The sequence below is a fragment of the Cyprinus carpio genome, chromosome B5 (genome assembly GCF_018340385.1).
Source record: "Cyprinus carpio isolate SPL01 chromosome B5, ASM1834038v1, whole genome shotgun sequence".
NCBI classification, from domain to species: domain Eukaryota; kingdom Metazoa; phylum Chordata; class Actinopteri; order Cypriniformes; family Cyprinidae; genus Cyprinus; species Cyprinus carpio.
Genome location: NC_056601.1, coordinates 7,394,168 through 7,419,940, shown reverse-complemented (window position 1 = coordinate 7,419,940; position 25,773 = coordinate 7,394,168). Strand labels below are relative to the sequence as shown.

The following is a 25,773-nucleotide window of genomic DNA, read 5'->3' as shown; positions in this document are numbered from 1 at the left end:
TTAGACAAAAATTTAAATGGGAATTATATGTAATAATACACTTTCAGAAAAAAAGGGAAACAAAAGCTGTCACTGGTGCGATAACAATTCAAAAGGTACTAATATGTACACTTTAGGTACTTACATGTATCTTTAAGGTACCAATATGGATCATTTAGGTACAAAGGTATGCCTTTTGAAAAGGTACCGCCCCAGTGACAGCTTCTGTACCTTTTTTTTTTCTGGGAGTGTAGGTTTTGCAGAACCAGAAAAGTCATGATCTGCCATGCAAAATGAGAACCGAATGAGACACACTTCTCTTAAGAGTTTTTAAAAGTACAAACCACAATATTCAGTGTTTAGGGTTAATTCATTTGTGCATTCAGCTAGCTAAAATAAGAAATTCAAGGGTTAAGAATTGCTTGGTCATCCATAGAGCATTTGAGCAGCCTTAATAGCATCATTTGATTGAAGGATAGCCTGTTGTAGTGTGTTAAATTGATGTTTTGGCTCCATAACTCCTGTTTATATCTGTCCAGACCTCTTCCCTGACTGCCAAATGCTTCTTTCTGTAAGCTGACCCTAATGGGATGGTCATAGTTGGCGGGATCAAGAAAATAATTGCCCTTAAAAGCCGAAAAGTGACAGGAGTCTGCTTGGACAGAGGATCCCTTGTTGAAATAAGCAAAGAAGCTTGAGTTTAAGTGTACCACTGCTAAGTCAGCACACGTCAGCTCTATAGACAGCAGTTCATTGCAGGCATAGTTTACAAAAAGAATCCGAGAGGTTAAGCTCAACTCCAATTTGCTTGATAGACTCATCCTAAAAACAAATATGTACAAACTTTTTTTATTGCAGTTCTCAAATGTCTTGACCAGTCGACCATTCTCAGGGTGTTTGATTTGTTTTGTTTCAGTCTCTATGAACAACACTCTTGGCTTTTTGTAAGAAACTGTATGAGACTAAACATTCACAATGAAATGCTCTTTGATGACATGCCCGTCTTGGCCCCTGAAATGAATCTAAAAAGGGCTGTGAGCTGAGCTTGCGTGACACTTAACGGCCAGCTACAGCAACTGAAAACACACAGAATGCACACTACCCAGCTGTCCTGCTGCTCCCCACTGGGCCCTGGCACAAACACAACTCATTTGGCCTCGGCTCCCCTGGATTGAACACAGTGTCCACGAAGAGAGAGCTTCATCTTTCTACAGTCAAGTGCACTTGGCAGCCAATTAATGACAAAAAAGATGTGGAGAAAAACACCTTCCACAGCACGTTTTTGCTGTGGCTGTTTCTTTGGGCGTGAGGTATATTAGCCATCTAACTCCTCCAAGCTCAATCAAGTTGTTTTTCTTTGACGAAAATGTGAAGAAATTGAGTTTTGAAACAGAGTGTCTGAGTGTTATTTACAGCTACGGTCTCTTGAAGACCTTTTCTTCTCTCTGAGAGAGTGAAACATTCTGCTATAGGATCCAGTGCCAGCTGAAGAGCATCAGTGCCAGCTCCTTTTCATTCTTCACAACAACCGATGGCATTATTTAGTCTGCTGTGTTGCTAAAAACAGGCCCATCGATGCTCAACGACACTCAGCTTTCCAGATCCATGGGACCGTGGTTAAGCATTCTGACATCATACTCTCTCAGACGCTCTTAAGTAGCAGATGACCATTCTGTCACTTCGTAAACAGGACAGAAGGAACTTCTGCTGAAGATGAGAACTGTCCATGGGAAACAGGTGAACTCCTGATCAGGGGCGTTGCACAAGATCCCGGGCCCTATGCATAGGCAGTCCTGAGGGCCCCCTGATGGGCCCCCATAACCCCCCCCCCCAACCCATTGAAAATATCCAGGTAAAATAAAATATATTCCGGACTTTTCAAGGGCCCTCTCTTCCTTTGGGGCCCTGGTAATCAGTACTGGTTTTACCCCCAGTCCGACGCCCCTGCTCCTGATACTTGCAAGATATTCTGAATGACCATGTGATACTGTAACCGAAAGGTCATACTTTGAGGACAAACGCTGACATTAGCAGAATAATGTTCCATTAAGTGTGTACTAATTTTTTTATTATTAATTATTTAATTATTTTGTTTTTACCTTGACTCTTTGGGAAAAAAAAACGTATGTATTAGCAAAACTCCAAAATTATGTATAAACATATTGCACAATTCACTGCACTTTCCAACTGAAATGAACACAAGTGGCAATAAAACACCAACGATTTTTATTCTTTTTCACACAAAATATGCTTACATGGCAGATTATCGATTAATATTTCAGACATTAATATAATAAGTCATGACACTAAATAAAACAGTTCAAAGACTTGTAGAAGCCATCTAAAATGGCATGGTTTTGTTAAAGGGGACCTGTTATGCAAAAATCACTTTTATAAGGTGTTTGACCACAGTTATGTGGCAGCAGTGTGTGTAAACAAACAGCCTATGATGGTAAAAATCCACCCACTAATTTTTCTATAATCCCAATAAATCATAAGTAGTCTCTCCAAATGAGCAGTTCCAGATTCTAAAAAAAGCCCGCCCATTTGTGACAATCTCTGCACTATTAGCAGAAACATGGCCCTGAGTGAGAAGCAGTAGTCCACCATTACTGTTTTCTTACTGTAGCTGCTGGAGATAAACAATGTCAGCACCAAAGAGGTATTATAAGTGTTGTGTTTTGGGAAGCACAAACAAACATAAGAGTCATATTTTGTTTTCCAAATTGCCTTTCTGAAAGAGCTTCTTGGCACTCTTCTTGGCTAATGTTGCTAAAGCTACCATTGTCTCTGCCTGTTTTCATGATGCTGCTATTACGCCCCGCGCCCAGGGGTAGTAGGAAAAACTCTTAACGGGATAATAATACTAAGACTGGGTTGTGGTGATGGAATCCCAACTTCACTCCAGATTAACGCATATATGTCAATTTCCATGATATAGGCTCAACTTTGTTTTTTGAACCGGAAAAATGAAGTTGTTTAAAAAAATAACCACTTTTAATTTAATAATAAATATAATGAGTGCTAAAGTTGTTTTTACTGATGTGCAACCTATTCATATATGTTACCATCTCAAAAAATGTGTTTTAGGGTTTCAGGACACTAGAAAAAAAAAACTCCTGAGTGTACGTTTTAAAGACGGAATAATGTCGATTTGTGGTCCAGAGGTGTGCAGCAGCCACTCTGGCGTGCTATTGACTCTGTGGCTTTGTGTTTGGTGTCTGTGTTGCCTCATCCAAGGCTTTCTTTCCAATCCACCACTGAACTGTGCAAAATGGCCAGACATTGCCCTGGTCCGGTGGTAATCAGAGAAGCCTGTCTGCCCTAGAGGACAAATAGGATTAAGCATGGCTTGGATTCTTGCTCTCTTCCCAATGACAAAAAAAGCACAACCTCCTCAGCTTTCTTCTAGCAGACTAAAACAGTGAGGTAATTTTCCAAGTGTCTCCTGAAAAGGTATCCTTCATCTTATAGTCAGACCTGACCAGACATGAGGATTGCAACGGCAGCAAATCAATCACCAAAGTGTTTAGGTCCATTGAAAAACTTCCTGATTTAGAAAGAAAGAGAATGTGAATGCTGTGACTCATGCCTACAGGATGAGGTAGCTTAGCATTACAGGTCAGGGTAATGTTTTGGACAAATAGCCCTTTCTCCACAGAGATTATACATGGAAGTCTTGGAAAAGGTGATACACCCAGGGTCAGGAGTGTTCAACATATGTTCTTACGATCATGCTCCTTGACTACATCAAACAGATTCAGTAAGATAAATTGATATGATTAAGCCAACTCTTTTGTCTAAGTAATATGACCATGATCATATTTCCCTCTGTATCTGAGTGGTTTTGCTCTTAAGTCTAATGTTAAAAATAAGTGGCTGCAGAAACCGTTAGACAGTTTCAGATTTGTGTAAGGATGAATTAATGACAAGAACTGCCAAGTCTGCATGTTCGCTTGAAGATGCTGTACCAGAAGAACCTTCTGGCCAAACTTCTGAAGAAAACGCTTCTAAGAATATCTTGAAGAAACGTAGCATTTGTGTGTATACATCTGTGTGCATCTTAATTAGACATGTCTTCAATGAGTAGGTTGACACGTTTAATCACGCATGTACGTGTATTACAATATTTAATGTTTTAATGTTTTTGAAAGAAGCCTATTATGACAGCATTTATTTGAAAGTTTTTTTGTGTAACATCGTAAATGTTTGTACTGTCACTTTTGATCATTTTATCAAATTTAAACATGCTTGCTGAATAAGTTGAAAAAAAAAATCAAGAAAAAAGATTGATATTTTAAGGATGCAGGTTCACACACTTGCTTGTTTTTGTAGTGCTTTGGTCTTGAATGGAGAAAAATGTTGGAGTTTTTCTTTTTTACCACTATAAAAATCACTGTTTTTGATTTTCAAGGTCTAAATCTCTAAAGGAAATTAACATAAGTAACTGATAGTGTCTTTCTTTAGGATTTAGCACAACAACTGAATTGACAACAGAACAGTGTATTATTAAAATGATCCTAAAAAATAAAGAAAAATGGTTTGTGCTCCCCTAATCATCTTAATGTGTAAATCTGCACATTGCTGTAGTTATATGCACGTATGGTGTTCGTGTGCATTCTGGTTTTTGCACAAACACAAGCAATCATACTAATAGATTAATAGAGCATGGAGATTTGATGAGTGTTTACTGCTGCTGCTTTAAGAGCTCCCAGGAGGCAATAATAACTCTGTGTGTCAATAGCAGGGCACATCACAGACGGCCAGTATGGTGCTACCATATGCCAGTCTCATGAGGAGGGATCGTGATAAAATTGTCTCAAACAGGGCTGTGGAGAAAGAGGGATATTGGGTAGACACACTCTTTCATTGTAAGTGATAGAAGGAAGAGGTAAGAGAAGGAGTGGAGGGGTCCTGGGTCATTGCGGTGGGTAATATTTCAGGATTTGATTATTTATTGCAGATATTTTACTAGTATAAATGATTTCACAATGCAGGTGATTGTTTTTGGAGGGAAACTGAACCCAGGCATGAGCTTATTGCAAACAAGAAGACATTGAGTGATCTCCATCTGATCCGCATTACATGTCATGCTGGGACTGGATGAGCCCATATAGACATCCCAGAGTCTCTCAATCAGACTATGCTCTAATACTCTCAGGGCATGATTGGAGCATCGGGCCAGGGCTGCAACCTGCTGTTTGAGGCACTACATGAGACTGACTGTGAAAGGCAGCACTATGAATATCCATGGCTTACCTTTTCTGGTTGGATATGGATGACTCATTAATGCTTTGTAGAGGGATGCGATGTTGCAGTGCTAACCGATGGGAGGTCATGCAGACCAGTATAGATGTTCAGTTTAATCCCACATGACAGGATTTACTTGGCATTTTTGAAAACAAACTCCAGGTTTTGAATTTAAAAATGTACAGCAGTTGATATAGTAACACTACAATATGCATATTAGGGGTGTCATGCACCGTTTTATTTATTTATTTATTTGAGGGTGTACCAAAGGTGGTAAAAATGGTATTAAAATATTTGTTTGTTCGTTTGTTCGTTTGTTCATTCATTCATGTGTATGTATAACATATTTAAAGGGGTATATTATAAATATATTTAATATGCTTTGCTTGCCCCCCCTCCCCATTTTGAATGGCTATTACATATCATAATACAACAATATTATATTCTATACAATATAACAAAATTATTATAGCCTATATAATTTTATATAATTTTTATTAAGGTATTCATCGCTGTAATTATGTTTTATTTAATTTATTTATTTTTATTTATTATTTTTTCTTTTTGCTGAGAAATTTCCCACTGGTTGATCAATAAGTGATCTGCCATTGCCTCATTTGATCAACAAGTGATAAATAAGTGATGGAAATAAGTCATTCTTTAACCCATTAAAGTATTTTAACCAATCTCAACTTGAAAAATGGTTTACAGTGTATATTTCAAAACATACGTTTGAACATATTATAATTTTGAATAGCCATTATGCTTGTGCATATTAAATGTTACAGTTAACTCTGCGGTCGCTGTGATTTTGCCAAGTAAGACATGTTCCTGTTGACACATCTCTTCAACATCTTTTGTTGATCCTGGATCAACATCTCTGTCCAAAAATACAGACTTAACCCAATCCCAACCCCTAAACCTAACTTTACCTTAATTTATACCTAAAATCAGAGGGAAATTATATCTGATAAACAAGGGTGTAGATGCATCTAATCCTGATTGTAAGCCTAAAACTGACATTTCCTGAAAAGTTAAAACCTGAAAAGTCTCTCAATTCTGATTGGTTGATTGGAATGATGTTCCTGAAACAACTTCGTTGTTGATACTTGATCAAATCATGCTCACCTAACTCTGCACTTACCTATATGATTACACACTAACGTGCACTGAAATGTAAAGTGCAGGATTTCTACGACTTAGCTGGAAGTAATAAGCATCTTTCAGCAGCAGCAAAAGAATGTGTACGTGCTGCTGTGTGTCTTGTCCTTCCTCTCTTTTGCACCTTGAGACTGAAACAGTGTGTTCTTTGTCTTAAACACTGCCTAGTGGCACACACAGTTGAAGTTACGGAAACAAAAACAAGAGGGCCACCATGACCATTCATCCTTCCGAGATACTCTCCCAGCATTTCAATGCACACCCCTTTCTCTAATGGACTTTGCAGGCGTCTGCAGCCCGGCCCACAATGGAATTGGGGGTCTGCTGTGCACGTCAGTCACACTTGAATGAACCCTGTAAGCCTAACCCCTTCAGTCTTCCTTTATGCCACGGAGTGAATATTGAGATAAATGGATGCACCAGTCATTAGATGGGCTGGGTGGGGGTTAAAATCAGCAGTGAATACAGAGTTCTATTATACAACTCAGCTTGGTGGGTTTTTAAAGGACATTGCCACTGGGTTTTCAGGAAGACAGTTGTTGAACTTTTAAGTTATTCACCTCTGTTAATCTCCACTGAGGATGTTCTGATTGAACTTTTCCTCTGCGTCTTCCTAGACCCGTCCCTGCTTTAAACCTGCCTTCGGAAACGCTTGCTGACTGACAGGCGGAAAGAGAAATAAGGGAACCGGAGGAGAGAGGGAGAGTAAATTAGGATCCGAGTGGTGTTGAGGTCTTAGACCCGTCTGAGGGGACGGCTGATGACAGCCGAGGTGAGAGCCGAGCTGCCTCGGTGCGCTCTAATGTCAGTCACGCTCTCTCACTCATACATCTTTTCACTTTATCATAAAATCTTTTCCTCTCTGATCTTCGTTTTCTCACTGTCTAGGGCTTCTTTCACATTCTTGACTCTGGTTTAATGCCCTTCAGAGATGTTCACTTCTTTCCTCGAATTTGCTGTCTCGTTGAGAACGAATAATCTACAGATGTTAGATGGTTTCACTGGCTCCAGGAGAAGTGGTTTTTGGCTCTGTTTTTTGCATTGCTTAAAAGACATAACTGGGCCAAGTACAAATGTTGAGGTTTTGTAAGTTTCCAAGTTTATTTCACAACTTTACATATTGTGAAATGAACTTGGGTGACATATATCTGGTGCATCTGATACATTTTTTATTTATTTTTTTTTTATGCCATGTCTTAATTGAATGCTCTCAGTATTTAATTGAGAATCTTTTCAGTTCCAAGTCAATTTTTAAATTTAATTCACTTAAAACTGAAATAGCAAACTAAATGCAATATTACATTTAAAAATTGTTTAAAAAAAAATCAGAATTCATTCATATCAAGTAGAAAAGCAAAAAAAGTGTGAAAATTATTTAATTTTAACACTTAACTTCTGTTAAATTTTCTGTTGCTTCAATACAGATTCCACTTCCTCTGGGGTGTAGCCATTTAAATTCATATTCACACTCATGAATGAAAGGATGAAAGGGAGTATATTTTACAATTCTAAATATGTACAGTTATTTCTGCAGAATACTCATACTGTTTTATCCATTGCTCACAGATGTGGTCATGTTCTGTTCCACTGCATATTGAATATTGAATGTTTGAGCTGGCAGTCAGTCAATGAGGACTGCTGATTTAACTGCTGTTTGAATAGCTCAGACTCGTTTGATGAGTTTTTGAGTGAAGGGTCTTCATGTGTCTCTCTTGTGTCTTCACCACCGTAGTTTGTGGAGCACCGTGAGAATATAGCAGTGCGGTAGGATGAAGAAAACTCCATCATTAAACTATGTGTTATGGTTTCTGGCCACCACTATGTCTCCATCTTCACTAACCAAACCCCAGCTTTGAAGTTAGGAATTAAATTACTGGGGAGTTTTAAGGGCTTGTTGTTTTAAGGACAGAGATTTTTGCTCTGTGTCAGCTTGTTGCTATGAAACGCCGTCATGAACATCTCTGTGGGCTTATGTGATTACTCAGAGATCCATCAACTTAAGGATTCAGACTCACCTGGGTGCATTGTTGTGACTATAGAGTCTATATGATGATAGATGGAGGGAAAGGCTGTTTGGGCCAATTGTAATTTTGTAGACCTCCGAATATACAACAAAGGTCATGCCCTCCAGCAAATGTGCATCTCCAATTACACCTAATAGCATTTTTCGAGCCCAGCAGTCCACATTTCTCTCATCCCTGCTTGTTGAACAGCAGTATCTTCCATTAAACTATTTTAGCACTGAAAGTTAAATATACATTTGTGAAAAGATGAGGATATTTGCAAATGTGTTTTATGGTGGAGTAGATCTGTCATGTTTTGTAGATATAGTGTTGAACTGGTTGCCCTGAATAATCAAAACACAAAAGTAATATGTTGTCATGGTAACTATGGTAGGTGATATATCTCTCTGTGATTGCTTTGGAAATACATAAGAATTTTCCTCAGAAAACCAGGTGGAATTTTCTCAATATATTTTCATTAACAATTTGCCTGGAGGGGTAGAAAATTAAATTGTGCAAACGGGAAGTGCAATTTAAATTTGCTTACACATTACATTATATAAAGTAGGGGAAAAAATAGCACATGTTTCTCACAATTGCTTTACTTTATTGAATAAAACATTAATATAGTGATAGTGATATAAATCAGTATAGTGATTTCCTGGTCAAAAAGGGCTCACTACTGATTTCCGTCTCTCTATATTGAAAGTTAAAAAGCATAGCGAGAATATAAATTCATGTACATATAAATGTCCTTTTTCTAAATGTAACTCAGTTGGAAACTTTTACAGTGAGGTCTATTAAGACAGTAAATTAAAACAAAACCATACAGCAGTTCACTCTACAAAGTGCATTTTGTTCTAAAAGTGAAGTGCTGGTAACTATTAGAGTACAGCAGATATGTTACAGTCACGCTGAGACAGAAAAGATGTTTGCGTGTTTGACTCAAACTTCTTAAACCAATTTATTGGATGACATCATGCACCATAAACATATCAATGAAAAATGTGTGGAAGATCCCCCATTTGGCCAGCAGTTTTTCTTTGTTTCTCTCATGCAGGTCTCGACATTTGGCAGTGTGAGCTTCTAGAGGCCACAGGAGGTGACTATATATTAACTTTCAGATGTCATAAATTGTCAGGTTTCTCAGACAATGGTGTAACCTTTCACAAATTACTGCATAGGGGAGGGCTTAGTGGCTATGTGTTTGGTAGAGACCACATATCCAGTGATTCATAGAGAGATGCAGTCTTTGAAAAATGAGATTCATTGATACTGATCTGCTTTGTTCAGCAAAGGAGACCATTTGTTCTATGAACAATGTTCTATAACCCATCTCTATAGCATTATAGCAGAATTCCTTTATAGCAAAAACTTCTTTAACTATATGTGGTTTTAATACCGTTAATACCTGATGAGGGGAGCAGGAAAGGAATTTGATTCTTGGCCTAGATTTGTCAAAGTTCCCGTCTATGCATTTAAACATATTGTGGAAGTGTTGGAGCCTTCGGGAGGAAATTGCCTTGGCTCTCCATTACTGAACAGAAGTCAGTGCTGTAATTACAGCCTGCATCTCTGAACAATAAATTACAAACGTTACATGTTCCAGAAATAGAAACATGAAAGAATGCCAGATCCATTACAATATAACAAAACAGTTTGTTCAAGACACAGTCATGAAAGATAAACCCACAGTTCATTGTTCATGATTAAATTACTTGGGTGTAATATAAAAAAGGAAACAATTTGTACTTATTATCTAGTACATTTTTCGGATGACTGTAGCCACTACAGATGTGGCTGTTAATAAATGACAGAGAGATATAGATATGCTTGCAGTGCGTCCTAACCTCCATATCCAAAATGTAATGAACCCATTACACCTCATTTATAGATATGAATGAATGATAAGAATATATGAATATATGAATCATGTGTTATGAAGTGGCAAGTGGCAAGTGATGTCTTTCAAAAAAAAAAAAAAATCCCGGGTCGGAGGCATTGTTAAAAAAAAAAAAAAAAAAGCGTGTGTGTGTGTGTGTACAGTACTTATAAAAGTCAGTGGGGTATAAAACAACACTGGTCTTTAAAAAATATTTTGCAAGTCATACCGGTTTGGCACAACATGAGGCTGAATTTTCTATCCGTTTATGTATGTGGAATTAAAGCATTTGATAGATGAAGTGCTGATACTTTGTATTCTTGTGGTGCCATTTGTTTTTGTTTTCTATGGTCTGTCCCTGGATAAATGTTGAACATGATCTGTGCTTTGAAAGAACTGGCAAGTCTGCATTGAATGTATTAAATTCGAAACATGCTTCATTATGGTTTGTAAGGGCCATATGTAGGGTATGAAAATAAGGAATAAACCTATACAGCACCACTCCGGGAGGTTTGTGGGGCCTCTTAGAAATCTGAACTGGTAGTTTATTGTAAGGGAACACTAGCGGGATTCCAGTGACCCGCTCCCCCTGTAAAAACTGGAGAACTAGTCATTTAACATGGTGAAGGGAAAGAAGTAATTTGCTGCAGATTTCAGTTTTGGACTTTTGTAAAAATTAGAGATCCATGCAAACGCAGCTATTAAGGTGTATGCACGGCAGATTTCTCCATGTTATTTTAGAACACCTGGGTCCCCTGAGAGCCCATGGAGGTTTGTGGAGTGTTGTTGCTGGAATTTTTTCAAGCTGTAATTGCACTTGCTTTATCCTTGGGGAGAAACAATAGGTGTTTTTGACACCTGAAGGTGACCTGAGATGTTTTTATGTTCAAAGAAACTAAAGAAAATGATAAAAATATAGACTTTTCCACAAAACGATGTGGACTGCTGAAGGAACAATATATGTTAGACATCTGGACTTAGCCAAGCGTATCTTTATATTTCCTTATGGCAGCAAATATGGTTTTGATGACAGTCCACAAAATGTGACAGTTTTAAAATATTTGCAGTTGCATTGTAACACCTGGGAGGAATGATTCTGTTGCACTCACTAACATTTTGCTTTTAATTGCACATAAGTGTTTTCTCAGTTCTGCACACAAAAATGTTTAAAGGGATAGTTCACTCAAAAATCAAATATTATCATCATTTACTCACCTTTAGGTTGATTCTAACCATATGACTTTCTTTCCATTGTGGAACACAAAAAGTAAAAATGTGAATATTAAGCCAGTCGTTCTTTTCCACACATTTGATGAATGGTACTTAAAGCTTTACAAGCTAAAAAAAGAAAAGAAAAAAACACAGAAAAAATGTTATAAAAATTGTAAAATAAAACATTTGCTACATTTCATGTCTTCTGTAGCCATATGATAGATAGATATATAAGCAAAACTTATTAGTAATTATAGGATGTTAACCAGTGTGATCAGATCTGTGTAAGTGCCTGAGAACTGGATCACTCTAAAGTTGTTTATTGAATAATTTGTTAATGAATCAAACATCACTAATTATTTGATGGACCCACCAAAGAGAGCCAGGATGGTTGTCATATATTAGTGAATAACAATCAAAATGTATTGTATGGCTTCAGAAAACTTGGCATATAGAGCACACAAGTTACAGTATATAGACAACTTTTATATTATCCATGAATGGTGCTTTTTTTAAGACATTTTTTAAGCTTTTACATTTTGGGGTGAATTATTCCTTTTTAAGCATTATATGTAAATCTTAGATCGATGGAAGAACAAAGTGATTTCTTAGAAGCATCCGCCTTGGCATTTGGTTTAAAAATGTCATGTACATTTATATTTAAATTCAAACTTCAAGTACATTTAAAATGTCATGTACTTTGAAAATCACATTACCCTAGACCTCTTCTGGCATTGATCTAATGGCACAGGCTTTTCATGGAAGCCATCTCAATCCACAATCCTTTAAAAATCACAGCGTTATCTGTTACCATCAGATCTCGACATGGAAAACGTTAAGTTGTTTGTTCAAAGCCTCAAAGCAATGAGCTTCACTCTTGATCCCTGATTTATTATGACTTGAGGACAGTGTTCAGTAACAAACATAACGGGCTCACCAGCGCTTCCTCTGCCTTCAGGTTAGTGCCGAGTGTCCTTATGTTTGCTGCTGTGAGTGTCAAAAAGATCTCTGTTGGGTGAGGTGTCTAAGGCCCAACTCAGGGTGAGAGGTCACATGCTGGGTCTCCTATCATTCTCACCCCACCAGCCCAATGACCTGTGAACACAGAGTTGACTGCTGAGATTGCTCATACAGAGTTATATTTGTTATTAAACCGCACTGAAGCAGAACAAATGGGGAAAAAGACACAGATGTCCAGATATGAGATGTAAACAAAGAAACATAGTTAGACACATTTTATACTTATGTATTTTATAACTACTGTATTGTGATGTTCCATACATGTTATATACGTTCACTCATAAGAGAATGAGAAAAATGCAGAAAGAATATTGCTGATTCAAATAATCTAATCATAGTTTGAAGGACACTTTATATAGGAAGGTCATCTGTCTTCACATGTTTCTCTCTGAATAGTTGAAGACGTGGCAGTTCATTTTCTTTCTGCTTCAAAGCTAAAGTTTCAAAGGTGAATAAAGCAATCTAGCTCTCATGTAATATGTAGCAGAATGTATCTGTCTAAGACAAACCTAGTTTTGTACGGTTGATTTCTGATATACATAATATTCAAAGCATCTTCATAGTACAGGCTTTGTTCTTTAAAGGGATATTTCACTCAGAAAGTGAACATTTTGCATCAACTAAATTCGTGCATGACTTTCTTATGTTGAACACAAAAGGAGATATTTTGAAAAATAGTTTTCAGTTAAATAAGTCAATGGAGTCCAGTTCTGTTTTGGACTCCACTGACTTTCATTGTATGGACCAAAGCCAATGAAACATTCTTTACAATATCTTCTTTTGTGTTTCACAGAAGAAAGAAAGTCATAAAGGTTTAAAACAACATGAAGAATTAATCTATTAATTAATTGACAGAATTTTCATTTCCTTAAGGTTGATCCTTATAAATGATAAATCCCAATTAATGACTTCCTATCGACTAATTGAATAACTAAATATCTGAACTGTCCTTCTGTCCACCATTACAGTACATCATTGTTTCACATTTTGTAATGAGGAATGCAGTCAGAGGTTATTGTTGTACACATTTCAGACATAGTCAAACATTAAAGCAGGTTTCAGGAAGAATATGCATAACATTTGTAGCATGCTGTGCTATGTGCTGCATATGCACTAATGTAAGTGCATGGATGTGTGAAAAGCATATGGATGTGTCTGTGTGTGTGAGTGAGTGAGTGAGTGAGTGAGAGAGAGTTTGTTCTGAGGAGTTGACAGAACCGGCTGACGTGCTGAGGCGTGACTTGTCCTCTATTTAGCACCCTGCAGGATTACTCCCATAAGGGATGTGGATATGCAGATGACAGAAAGAAGTGATAAGAAGCAGAGAGAAAGAGAGAGTGGGAGAGAGAGTGAAGGACAGGATCTTGTAGAAGATGGACATCGTTTGGAGGTGGGATGAAGTAGTAGCTTTGCCAGGGAATGATATTTCAGAGGTCTTGTGAGAAAGAACACATTGGGAAAAGCAGATACGTAAATGGCAAGCTATCACAGTGAGAATATGACATTTTAAAGTCAGTCTAGATAACACAGAGGTGCATATACCATACTGAGAAGAGCATATTTGTATATATCACTACGTAGGTTTCTGCATATTTCATACTTAAATACATAGCTCTGTTCCAAAACTTAGTAAAGTGAACTGCCTCCTAAACATGAAACCTTTAAAAAAGAATAGTTCACCCATCACATAAATAAACTAGTCATTAACAATGGTGCATGGTACTATAAAACTATAAAAGTACATAACAAAGACTTTTATTTAGTATTATAGTATTTAGTACTGTATTTATTCAGTAAACAATAATAATCTGTTTTGAATCACAATGGAATTTCAGTATGCAATGAAATGTGATATAAAATGATTCATTTGCATTCATAATTTAGAGTATTTGTATTCCACATCCCGATACCCCATAGAAGACAAGTGGTTTGGAAGATGAATGGATGTATGGAACATTTTTTGTTTCATCTTGGATTTTTTTCCCCTTTTTTTTCATGGTGAACTTGTCTCAATGTATTCTAGAATCGCATATGTAATGCTGCATTAGAGTTTGGTCAAAAGTATTTTAAGATGGCATAATTAAATTATCTATTTTTTTAAAAACTTCTTTGCATCAGGGAACTCATTTATGAAGACTTAAAATCATGTGTACAACTTTTTACAATGTATTTTATTTTGTTAGTTATATATATATATATATGTTAGTCATAGAATAAAACAGCCTAATCAGCATTAAGGGAGCATGCATTTGGCTGAGACAGGTGCAGAAAGACAGATACAAATGAGGTGTGTGTACAGGCTACACACACACTTTGCAGAGGCTGACACTGTATGCAATACTGAGTTGACTGTGCGATGTTGATGGAAGACACTTCCAGACTGATCTGGGATCTGCTCCTCTGTCTTTCTCATAGTACTGTAGGTATTGTATACCTTTTAAAAGAATGGAGCTGGTCTAAGATCAGCATAAGAAAGACATCCATCAGGAGCATTCCCAGCAGCTCTCCATAGAGATAGCTGCCATAACCTAAACTCAGCTCATCTGCTCACTAAAATACCCCTTATCCTGCTCTTTGTTCCTTCCCCGCCCTCTCATTCATCTAAGCAGAGATGCCTGGCAGAAAAGAAACAAAGAGCCAGTGAGAGTGAAGACGATCCACAGTTCAGACAGATCACAAAGCCCGAGTCTTAAAAGAGACTATCCAGGAAATCTCTTGTCATGCTTGCAGTACAAAAAGCCCCACATCGCTCTTTCAATCCATTCAGCAGCTAGCTATCTTCACTATGGCAAAAACATATTTTCAGAAATATATAAAAAAGAGACTCTTAATAGAGTATTAGACTGTTAGGTTAGGGTAGAGTTAGGGGAATAAGTTGACATGTTCTTAAAAAGTTACTTAAAGTGTTAGTTGACAGTCTACTAATACTCTATCAGAATTAAGTGCTACCTTAGATTTTAACCATAGGCGGAGCATGTGTAAGGCTGGGCAAGGTGGTAGTTTGATTTTAATTTGGTCAAAAATTATGCTGCACAGTTAAACTAAATCTTCTCACAAATACAATGAAAATTAAGTGTTGATTGCACCATTAAATTTAGATCTGCTCGTGTTGCATAATCATTCTTTTTATGTATTTTTTACAGGGTTGTGCATTATAACCAATCACACATGAGTCTGTTGAGCTTATAAATGCAATGGCCAATCAGAGGCATTTAGATGAGTCATCGGTTCACCCGCTGCCTATAATTTTTTACATATTTACATAAACATATTTTTTTCAGTTTTCAATGATTTAATGTTTAATTTAATTAACATTTACTTGTATATTTTTAGACTAATTTTTTTTACAATTTATTTTATATATTATTTATTTATATATTTATTTTCTATATATATATATATATATATATATATATATATATATATATATTATATTTGCTCAAAATGTATTCAAGAGATGTAAATGTATTTTTTGTTCCACTTGATGGGCATTTTGTAATGTATTTTGGCATTTGGTGGTTTAAATGAGATTTTCATATTTTGAAAAATATAATTCCTTAATCCTCATGGCCAACATATAAAACAAATGTATATATGCATATGCCATATAAGATAAAGTAAAACAAACAAACAAACAAAAAAAACACTTACAAATTGTCAACTATAGACTCCTTTTTTTAGCAGTTATCAACTATGAAAGAGTTTCCTAAACTACAGGATTTGTAGTCCTTTGCTTGTTAAAAGACAACTTTGTAAAGCTTTGCTGGGTGTACCAAAGCTTAGTCTTGTCTGTGGCATGCAGTCAACATGTGTTATTGCGCTCCTAGCTTGTCGAACCGGAGACATAAACCTCTAGGACACCTTAATCTCTGCAGAAATACACCCTGACATACAGTTTCGTGCCTCTACCTGCTTCATATGAATAAATCACCAGTCCAAACTGGCGTTCTGTCTTTGTACTCAGCACTGGCAGCGGTGTTTCATTCCCAGCACTGCCGGAGATATGGCTTTATACTCTGCGGACCTGGATAGACGCTAATATTGAGCTCAATATTTCCTGAGTCGATAGGGTGAAGAGAAAGACTGCACATTTGTGATAAAAGTGCCACAACATTCCTTAACTGATGTATTACCCCATTTATTTGGTGAAGGGAAGGAGAGGCAGGGGACCTTGGATAAGAGTGTTGTCTTTTGTCACAACTGGTGAAAGTCAGAGGACGTACACACTTTTTCCTCAGAGTTGTACGTGATGGTGGGTTGGGGATTACGTGGTATCTGTGGGACATTGTACAATGTCATCAGAGCTGTTTGCGGAAAGGCAGATGGAGGAGGACAGAGGGAGGGATGGGGTGTCTTGACAGAAAAGAAGGGGAGATGAAGAGAGGAGTGAAATATCAGACATACAGTGAGAGTTGGACATCAATCACCAAAGCCTGTCAGACAAGAGGTCTGAATCAGATTCATTAAAGTCTTAACGTGTCTCTCCCCTCTGCTTCTTGTAAATTTGTGTTGCATGAGATGTTTAAAGAGGCACATATTAATGAAGTACCGAATACTAGAGCAAGAGTTTCTCAGGAGGGGAGAAGAAGAGACGCATTATAAACCTTATCAGCCAAACTCATGAATATTAATTAGATGACATCATGCTCACCCTGTAGTTCTAACTGATTTTCTGAAAGGCAGGTAAGTGGGCACTAATTGTAGCTTTACTTTTAGAATTTGACAATTATTTCCAAAAAGGAGAACAGGGAGACAAATAATGAAATTTGACATGTTACTACAGCCCTGATTATTGCATACTCTTAAAAGTGAAAGTGAAAGTGACGTGACATACAGCCAAGTATGATGACCCATACTCAGAATTCGTGCTCTGCATTTAACCCATCCAAAGTACACACACACACAGCAGTGAACACACACCTGGAGCAGTGGGCAGCCATTTATGCTTTTTCCAATTATGCATTTAAAATATGCATGATATGACATAATTGATTAATCTGTTGCTCTGACATCCCAGTAATGTTCAGTTTGAGCTCATGCACTCATTAAAATTCATATTTGACCCCTGTCCACTGTAAACATGTAGCTATTTCAGCTCTGGACAGTTTTAGAATCATTTTAAATACAAGGTAAAACTTTTCTGTATTAAATACAGCTGATATACCAATCCATCTCTGTGGTCCTCTCATCTATTGATACTATAGGTTCTCTTGAATAAGAACTGCACATGGCCGGTAAAAAATGTTTTAATTTCTTTTTTGGTTTACTGTAGGTAAATCATGTTTTCAACGACAAATAAGAGTGTACAGTCTAGTATTAGCTTCTATATTTTCCCACAGTTTTCCTTAAAATCAGAGCAGAAAATATACAAAATTATGTAGATTCTGTATGGGTCTGCATGTAAGTAGTAAAGAAGTATGGTCTCGAAAATATTGTGACTTCCTTATATGAATTCTTTTGAGACAGTCATAGTTAATTATTTGTGAGTATGTATGTATACAAGCATTAAACCTGCATTATACAGAACATGAATATTCATTAACAAGGCTGCAAACTTTGCTGGTATTTGCATAAATGTTAATGATGTATGAGTGTTTGTGCTGCCTGTGTCTCAGGAGCTATGGGAACTGAGCATTCGTCCATCTCTTATTCACTCTATAGAATCCTCTTTGAGCACTGATATCTCTGTCAACCCCCAACCAACTGCTTTCACTGGACTCACAATGTCGTGAGTTGCTCTGAAGGATACGGCTTATTTGTTTTTCTATAATTTGGTCAGTGCTGTCAGTGTTAAAGGAATGTGTAGGCATTTCCATTTCCCTGCTGAATAAAAAAACACCATGTCTTTGTAAAAACATACAAAACCAAAGAAGAATGAAAGATACCGATTCTGCTCTCTAAATTACCCTGAACGATAGTAAATGTTCTTTGAGGCTGTGCCTCATTCTTTTCCATCTTATCATCAAAACGGATAAAAAGACCTTCAGTATGTGTGGTAAAAACAATAGATTATGCAGTGAAGTGTGATTTTTATATGGTATTTGTAGTGTGGTTTCTCAGAGAGCATGTTAATCTTTCATTTTTATGGATCTTCACATACCTCGCTGCCAGAGAGATGCTCATCTGCAATTGGCTAACTTAAGCAGAAGCAAAGTCTGACACAATTTCCATGGCTCCTGAAGTCTGAACCCCTCAGAGGTTGTTGGGTCACCGGGGTCACCGAAAAGCCTAATCTGCTGTCTTTGTCCTGAAAAATTTACAGGCTTTTTATGTACGTGCACAGCGATGGTGACCTGTGTGTGGTCCGAAACATCACTCTCTCTCACTATATCACCAAATCACATGTGTCTGCAACAATTCTTTCATCCCCTCTCTTGTTTTGGTCTCTGTATTATGTAAAAAGCTACCCTTGAGGGCCGTAATGGCTGTTTTTCATTTACCAAAGACTAATGACCATAATTCACCGCATTGCCTATGCTGGATTAATGCATAAATGTGGAGAGTAGAAAATAGCCTTTCACCTCTTCCTGTGCCGTTCTTTATTCATGCCAATCCCTATCTTTGCTTTATAAATTATGAATCAAGCCCAATTATGACCGCAGGCCCATTTCACTGATGGACATTTCACTGGTTCTCCTTCCACTTAATCTATGCTTTTTACACTCACACAGGCCATTAGTGTTTTAATTTCCTAGACCTGGTGGCTAAGTCTGGGTTGCAGCGCTCCAAGAGTAACTTCTACAAGCTGTCTAAATGACCTTCCCTCAGTTAACTCGTCCCGCACGGGCTCCCTCCTGCATAATAGATAAAGCTAAGACTTGGGAGGAGAGGGAGGGCATGGGACCCAAGCCAATATTACCTGTGAATTCATTTTTAATGAGGTAAACAGGTCTGTCCGGGTCATGAAGGTGACTGTGAGTTGTGAGTCCTGTCTCATCATTGCTCCCTTCTCCTCTGACACTTTACCCAGCCGCAGGCAGGGCTTCTCTGCTCATAATTAGATCTCACTTGTGCTGATAGAATGTGCCCTGCTAGCCGTCAAGTCCTCGCTCTTTCTGCGAATGGACTGCCACCAATTACGTGGGTAAATGAACTGAATGCGAGCTGTGCTCTCAGCAACCTTTTCTTTAATTTGTAGAGCCCGTACCTCTGGGTAGATTCAGTTATAGCTAGCAAATGTGGAGTAATGTGGAAAAATATGTACCGAGACACTTGTAAGAAAACGAATTATATGAAAATATAGTGCAACTCCCTGTTGCTTTCCCAACAAGCAGACACCAGTATTTGCCTGTTTTTCCCCTCTGACTCAGAGGATCTAAATGTGCCTCTTTTTAAACACTGAAATGAGTCTAAACATCTTCTAACAAGCTTGGTTCCTGTAGCTTGTGTCTGGTTACGGCTAGGAGAAATTGGCTGTTTGGGAACGATGCACACACCGTTGTCATCATGTGTTTAAAGGGGTCATATGACGTAAGAACATAGAACATTATTTTGTGTCTTTGGTGTAATGAAATGTGTTTATGTGGTTTAAGGTTAAAAAACACATTATTTTCCGCATTCCACTGTACATTATTGTTTCTCCTCTTTGCCCTGCCTTTCTGAAATGTGTCGATTTTTACAAAGCTCATCGGCCTGAAAAGCGAGGTGTACGCTGATTTGCCAGTTATCCTGTGCGTTGTGATTGGCCGAATACCTCAAGCGTGTGATGGAAATGTTACGCTCCTTACCATAATGTGATGCTGTGTCCCGCTGTGATGAGACAAAACCAATAAAACCCATTACAAATGAGGCATTTGTTTCATCCAGTGGTGAAATATTTATGGATAATAATGATCAGAGAAACAACAAATGACAAGTGCTACTCTACACTTGAATTGTCAGTGGCAGATTCTTTAAAAAAGAAAATGTACTTACTGGCTGTGAGTCAGAACAGAAGGCATTTTAGACTACTCTCACAGGTTCATAACACAGTCCTCCATAAAATGTGTTGCACACATCTGAATATTTCGGTTGAACTGTTCTGAAACAGTATTGTAAATACAACTTAACCACTGATTTCTAGTTGTGTCCTCAAGGACAAACAAAGTAGTTTCGCTTTCACAACAAAACACAGCGGGCACTATCATACACCCAGCGCAATGCGATGCAAGGTCCAGCGCAAGTGTGTTTGCTAGTTTCAGTCCGGCGCCATTTGCATTTTCCCGTCCAGCGCCACGTTGTTTAATTAGAAAATGCATTTGCGCCCATTTGTACGCCCATGGGCGTGCTGGTCTAAAAAAGAGGTGTGTTCAGGCGCATTGCTGGCGCATTGCTATTTTAAGGAGCTGTAAAATAAACTGCACCATAGACCAACTCAAGCCTGGTCTAAAGTCTGGCGCAATGTTTTTTCTTTGTTATTTAAAGAGCGCGTTAGTATAGGCGGGTCCACAACGCGCGTACACGCTGCTTATTAAACACAGGGACGCAGGACACAAACATGCCAAATATTAAAAATTAAAGGATTGCAATGCATAAGAATTTTTTGTAGGCTAATTAAATATAAAAATGCCTACATGTCATAATGGATAGTCACTGAATGTATCAGAATTAGGCTACCTATTTGCTCGCACACGAGCAGCTCCGTTTCATCTCGGAGACACGTTCTGTCTTTGCGCTTTCCAAATTCCGCCGTGTAAATAGCAAACAGCGAGAATAAAAGTTACGCCTTCTTTCTTTGCGTGAACATTTGGGCAGTGTTATTCAAATCTTCCCACACAGTGAAATAGACATGTTGGGTGTGTGTTTAAACAAGGCATTTTAGGAGGGTGTGGACAAATCTTAACTTTTATAAAGAATATCTCTTTAGGTTCGGGACTTAATCTTTGCAACTTCAGGTAACTTATCTATTCACGAACAGCTTATAACACTCTGAAGAGAAAGGTAAACTTGAAATCGCATCATATGACCCCTTTAAGAAATGGTTGAAAAAGCTCTTTTAAAAGCTGTAAGCGACAGACCAGCATTGGGAGCTACATTTTTCTGATGTATGGCAGTAGTTTTGCTGTTTTTAAACCAATACAGTTTTATTCCAGTAACAAGTTTCTCTTTCCAACAAGTAACAAAGTCACACAAGACCAAATAGTTTTTCATGGCATATTGTTTGCGTATACAGGTTCACTGCTAAGTGAACTGAAATAACCTAAAATGTTTCTGCCTGTTTAACGTTAGAGAGTCAAATAATCATAATTGTTGATCAGTTAGGTTAGTTATGTCAGTTCTTTTAAATGAACTGATAAAAATAAAATCAACGATTCAATTATTTGAGTCCCTTATTTTGGATCCTGTAATATTTTGTTAAATGCTGCCATTAATTTTTCAAGTGTCAATTAATTTGCTGAAGTTTGATGCCGATTATTCATTCAACTCTTTTTTTTTGTGTCAGAAAAACTGCTCTGATCAGATATGAATCAGATATGAATATATTTACACTCCAATAACTGACTTCTTAAAGCTAGTGTTGAAACATTTTATGTTTTGCTGGTTAAAAGTTTTGTTCCATCCTGATAGCAATCAATAATTAAAGGGGTTTAAATATAAAATATAAATATCTTCTGTGGAAGGCTCATAAGGACCGTAAAATGTTTGTCTAATTATTGCATTCAATGTTGAATGACTTGCCTGTCTGTTAACCTGTGTTTTTGCATACCTCTGAGCAGCCAATAGCGAGAGTTTGGGGCGTGGCTACTGTAGCTGAGCCAGAGAGTGTTTAGCTGGTGTGGAATAAGAGACTTTACAGAAGTGCAAGCCAAAATTTGAAGACTTGTCAAAATACAAAGAGACACATAATGGTGTAAAACAAGGGTAAACAAGGGTAAACATCATCATATCTCAAAAAATAAGCAAAAATATTATTCAAATTCCTTAAAATAAAAAATACCACATATTTGCAGAGTTTGTTCTCTACAAGTTAGCTAAACTATATGTTGGACCTTTTGTTTAAACCAGTCTTCTTTTATCTGTTGACTCGTGCCTTGACATGGACCTGTAAGAGCTATGTTTGTGCTGTTTAATGTGAATTAGACATGACACATGAAAGGGGCGTTTGCAAATTTTGTTTATTTTTGTAGTTCCACTAGGAGCGCAGAAACTGCATACACCAGCATTAAAGTGTTTTAATCTTTTTCACTTGTTTTCCTTAGTAATATATCTAAAAATCCTTAAAACAAATTTACTAAGCAGCACTGTTTTTTATCTTAAAGAAATATAAGCCCTTTATAGCTTTAATGTACTTTTGTTAGTTGCTTGTAGTATAGCTAACTATAGCGCTATTATAAAAATATAATAGTTAATTGTATGTGTGTATGATGAGGAGATCTATGTCTATGCAGTATGTATGTTCATGCTGTTTCTGCTGTTTCAGTGAGCTGCATGCAGGTAACTTGACTGTAGTTTGAGGTATGAGTAGCTACTTCAGTTTCAAAGAAGATTTCCCAACAAGCAGACACCAGTATTTGCCTGTTTTCCCCTCTGACTCAGAGGATCTAAATGTGCCTCTTTTTAAACACTGAAATAAGTCTAAACATCTTCTCACAAGCTGGGTTCCTGTAGCTTGTGTCTGGTTACGGCTAGAAGAAATTGGCTGTTGGGGAACGATGCGCACAAATATCATCTGGGAAATCAGTTGGTGGATGCATTTTCCCGTGGATGTCAACAGCACAGGGAGGCCTGACGAACCTGGAGTGCTCCCGCTCCCACTGCTATTCCCTGCGAAGCACTGTGATTCGGTGAAGGAAAGAGTGTGAGAGAAAGGAGAGAGTATGAACAGATGGAGAAGGGTGATAGTGTTCTCAGGAAGATCGAGACCCTGAGAAAAAGATGCACACACTCACTCACTGATATTCATGCACTTCAGTTGTGCTATGTTATGTGCATATCGGCAGCCATTAATAGATAGACATACTGACTGGATATATGACATTATGATGGGCATTATATTAATGCACTTTCATAAAGACTCTTATAAAGGATTGGGAGTTCTCATTCTATACATATTCAGCCTGCTTTTCCATTCACCACCCACCACATATATACTGTGCATTTGCAGAAAAACACAAACATGCACACCATTACCAAGAGCATCTCTCTGTGGAGTTCACCTTGGGAAATATCCTATGCCTGTTCATCTCTGTTCCTCACATTGTACTTTTCCATTCAAGGCGAACCTGAAATTGATATCATTTTTGACAAAAAAAAAAAAAAAAAAAACACAAAAAAAACGTGCTTTTGAATTTGATCAGTGGCTGGGCCTGATTTGAAATGTAGTGATTCTCTCTCTGAAATGAGACCTAGATTAAAATCCCATGTCGACCAGGCATATCATCACAGATTCATGACTTATTGAGCACAGGCTGATGGGGGTTGATTTTCTCTCATCAGAAAAAAACGTTCTTGATTCCTCTCTGGGGGTTCGAGCGCCCCGTCTCCACGGCCGCCTCTGTGTTGCCCCCCAAGAGGACTAAAGGTCAGTTTTTGACACGACGAGAGACATCATCTCATCGCTAATGAAATGTGTTTCTCATTTGAAACGAGGAAGCCTGGAGTGAAAAATCCGATCTGCTGGCTCTTTGTTCCATGCTTATTTCAAGAAAAGCTGCTGTTTGCACAAAACGCGGGGTGTCGTATAGTCCGGTAATTGCAGCTGGCTTGGTTGGATGTTCTTCTACCTGCAGTGCATGTGGGGGGAGGTGATTGTGGGTAGTGCAGATGGAAAGGTGAATAACCTGACACTCTGAAAGGGAAGAATATTTACAGAAGCTCAGGGGAGCACGAAAAGCCGGAGGTTGCGGCACAGAGATGGTTCCACTTAGGAGAGGCGTTTAAGGTTTAAAAAAGGGAGAGCCAACCTTGACTAAAACTACTCTTTTTGGGGGTTTTTTTCATGGCGAGGTTGGATTTGGGGGATTAAAGGTTGATTATGCTGATCACCGTACATAATCCCATCATCCGCCGTGTCATGCTCGTCATCAAACACACAAGGTCCTTCCTCCTTTATCCTCCCTGTTAATTCTAATCTGAAATGTATGTTAATGCAGCTTGGGATATATCCCTTTCATCCAGTCATTGGCTGCTCCAGTTTATAGTAAATGGTCTCTCTCTTTTTCTCTTTCTCCTCCTCTCTTCTCAGTGTACGTGCGTGTGTGTGTATGAGTTTGCGACTCAGCCTTGAGGCATCCCGTTTCAGCTCCTCAGCTTCCAGTCAGAGGGATAAAGGGGAGGGGGGTGTATATAAGAGAGTGGTAGGTGGGAGTGGGGTCTGACCGCAAAGTGTCTACTGTTTAAAAGAAAGGGACTTCTCCCTCCCTCTCTCTCTCCCTCCCTCTCTCTTTCACTCATTCCCTCTCTCAGCATCAGCAGACTTACACTGGCTGGATTGAGCACTCTCATTGAGAGAAGAGAGACAGGAGGGAATGACAGGGCTGTCATCTGTCTAAAGAAAATTAAAAAGCACTTCAAGAGTTCCTGATGTTTTTAACCTTTCTTTTGGCAACACATTGCAGTTCCCTAGACGGAGGCACATCTCTGAGCCTGTAGAGGAGGATTGGTCTTACTAAGGTAAGCTGTGATGCTTCAAGTCACTTCCATCTACCTGTTAGTGTGACAGATTTGCATGTTAAATGACTCTGTGCTCTTTATGAGTGTTATTAAATGCTAAATTATGGTTTAAAGAATGTTGTGCCACTTTGTAATACTGTTTTATAACAAGAGTCATATTGTACACTGTGCAAAAATTTTATCTTTAGGTGTACAACAGTTTGTCACTGAGACAGTACCCTTAAAAGGACAACTTTGCACCTTATATACCCCTAAAAGGTGCATATTAGTACCTTAGAGTAGTAATGCATCTTTTAGGGGTAAATGTGGCACAAAGATGTACCTTTAAAGGTACTACCCCATTGACAAGCTATTATACCCCTAAAGGTACAGTTTTTGCACATGTTTTCTGACAGTGTAATTGTTAGCCAGGGACTTCTAAGGCTGATTCACTGGCTTGCTTTAGGCTGCTCATTATGGTTTATAGGGGAAGTGGTCCACATTTGTTTTAAGCTCAGCAATTATTCCAGCTCCACTTGAGGGGGGAATACAGTAGCATGTGCTCTGAGCACTGATAGTTTGGCGTAACTCTACACGTGGTGGGCTTGTCTGCAGCTGTGGGTCAGTCGGTGTTCGTTACCTGGCAGACGGTGTTATCCCTTTCCAGGATCTCTGTCCTCTCTCCAGCCAGGGAGA

General features: G+C 38.1%; 1 protein-coding gene across 7 annotated transcripts in view; it reads left to right on the top strand.

Moving 5' to 3' along the window:
• LOC109082847 (tenascin-like) overlaps positions 1-25,773 on the top strand; it is a 64,661-nt gene that overhangs the window by 4,661 nt on the left and 34,227 nt on the right. For 2 of the 7 annotated variants that reach the window (XM_042724008.1, XM_042724002.1), the window contains exon 1: positions 24,787-25,098. The exons of 1 other annotated variant lie outside the window; for it this stretch is intronic. The gene's annotated coding sequence lies outside the window, so the exon portion shown is untranslated. Of the gene's footprint in view, positions 1-4,774; positions 4,907-7,037; positions 7,163-24,786; positions 25,099-25,773 lie in introns of those variants that run through there. 4 more of the 7 variants (XM_042724004.1, XM_042724003.1, XM_042724005.1 and 1 more) reach the window with 4 other exon arrangements.